Source organism: Penaeus vannamei, chromosome 6, assembly GCF_042767895.1.
Source record: "Penaeus vannamei isolate JL-2024 chromosome 6, ASM4276789v1, whole genome shotgun sequence".
NCBI classification, from domain to species: Eukaryota; Metazoa; Arthropoda; class Malacostraca; order Decapoda; family Penaeidae; genus Penaeus; species Penaeus vannamei.
In genome coordinates this window covers 44175591-44178090 of record NC_091554.1, presented here as the reverse complement: position 1 = coordinate 44178090, position 2500 = coordinate 44175591, and the positions used below count along the sequence as shown (strand labels likewise).

Genomic DNA, 2500 nt, shown 5'->3' with positions numbered 1-2500 from the left:
TTCTCTGTCGTCCCTGTAGAATGTCGATTAGATCCTTGAAGAGATCCTTCTCCACCGTCTCATTAGGAGGCTGACCAGGACTCCGCTTAGAGGGGAGCCCATGGCAAGACCACTACTCTGTTGATATTCTTTGCAGAGTTGCTGCAGAGGGGTGGCAACAAGGATATAACCGACATTCTAATTAGCGTCGTTACACAGATAAGGCCTTCGCCATCGTCCATCGTCAAGGTCGTGTTTATTTCATACGCGAACGCACCTTATCTCCGTCCACGAGAAAATCCAGTTTACCGTGGAGGAGGAAGAGGATCAGAAATGACCTTTCCTGGATACTTGATCCATCGAGGTGACGTTTCTGAGCACTGAAAGCCTAATGAAAAGACGATTATATCCACTACTACTTATTTCTGATGAACGTTGATTCGAGAAGAGTTAAATACATCTGTGTTGTTAAAATATGCAATGTCATGCATATTCATGTATGTATATATACATGTATGTGTACATATATACACAAATATACACGTGTACAGGTACGGAATTATGTTTCAGTATACTTATATGTAAATTGTACATCTGGCGATTGTAGACATACAGTATATGCGTAGGTGTAGATGAAAGTACCTTATCAGACCTATACATCAAAATCATTCTTATACATTATCTTAGAAATAATAATTCCCCGGTGTGTGAACATGAGTAGTTTGCAAAAGGAGAAACTAACAGGGAAATGAACACGAAATCATATATTTCATATTTTTTTATGTCACTGAATATTCAATTCCTGAAGACCTATTTCGAGGCCAATCCTAACATACACTAAATAAGAAAGAAAATGTGTACGATGGGCTAAGAGGTCATATGCGAAACCGAGGTCAATCTGAAATTTTCTCCAATTTTTGAGCGAATTGTCGATTTTCCAGTCAGACGATAATGACCCGTTTCCGTCTGAAAACCTTTCCGTCAACTTTTTCAGCCAAGCATAGTCAAATCAATATTCGAGAATCTTTGTATTTATGTTAAATAAAATTTACAAAAAATTGACGGAAAAAGTGCTAGTGTGACACGGCCTTAAGTGTTAAATTCAGAGAGGTGGGCATCTCCCGGACGGTGGTATACAGGAGGAAAGCACCGAGAACGATCACCCTAGCTCACCAATGCAGCTAAGATCCACGAAGACCTACGGCTCCTGGTAATGGCCGGACGGTGAAGATAGCGACTACATGCAGATGGGGTACGTTATAGACCGTCATCGCTAACGTCGCCTCCAGTTCGGCCAACAGTATGTGGGGAAAGATCTAGATAATCGGGGATTTTCTTCACAAACGAATTTATAGCGATATAGATGTTCGTTTATATATAATTGTTCATTTATACATATAGACATTCGTTTATACGTAATCGTGTCCTATACGTCATATTTCGTGTTCAGATTCTATATCATTTCTTTTTACATACGACAGACAAATTATCTATGAAACGGTCGAGGAGTGGCCACGTGACCTGTGACCTTCCTTCAGGATGTTGGCGAAACCGGGAAAATGCATCTTGGAAAAATGTATCGAATATTAAAAAAGAAAAAAAAAATCCCTCCCATCAGTACGCTGTTATTCCTTGGCCATTCCTAGACACAATCATACACCTGCACCATAACTGCCCTATACGCGTCTAGGGCAATTACGGAGTGGTTCCATGATTAACACCACCTGTCGGTCCTTCGATGGCCAAGCGAAGGACGTGACTCAAACCCGGTGAAAAACGGTGAATATTGTCAATGTTTGGGACACGGCTAATGGAACAACCTCCCAGCAGGTAGTAGATCATGCTAAGAGGGAATGATGAGTGTTAATGAGGGAATCGAGAAGTTGCATGTACACGTCATCTCTGTCACGAGGATTATTACACGGTTTGAATGACTGCATTTTTCTTCTTGTAAACATGACTAGCGCCAGTATTTGTCATTTTTTTCTACAGTTATTACCATTTTTCTTTGAAAATTAAACCATAGTAAAATATATTCCCAAAATTAATAAGCATCCCCAATACGTCGATTCACTAAAGCCCCCATCCTCTAAGAAAACACACACAAACACACACACACACACACACACACACACACACACACACACACACACACACACACGCACACACACACACACACACGCACACACACACACACACGGATCCCCATCCCATCGCCGTATTTCGGGGCTCCACTCCCAGATCATCCATATATATTTAATGAAATCTGTATGGCATGTCACACCTCTCGCAAACCATGACCAGTCACACTACCTTCTTACTTACACTCTGAATACCACAGGCAACTACCGCGACAAGTCTTTCGTAGGCAATATTAGCCAAGCATATCACTGCGCCCTACAGTGACGTCACACCAAAATATATAAATCGTTAAATGTGATTACATAGCAGATAAATTGGTTTGATTAGTGTAATATAATAGTAATTTATATTATTCATAGACAAAGTATGGTAAGAATAC

At 40.6% G+C, this 2500-nt stretch overlaps 1 protein-coding gene across 1 annotated transcript in view; it reads left to right on the top strand.

The window, feature by feature from the left end:
* Window positions 1–2500, top strand: part of LOC113806467 (THAP domain-containing protein 2) — a 35294-nt gene that overhangs the window by 1251 nt on the left and 31543 nt on the right. The gene's annotated exons all lie outside the window — the stretch shown is intronic.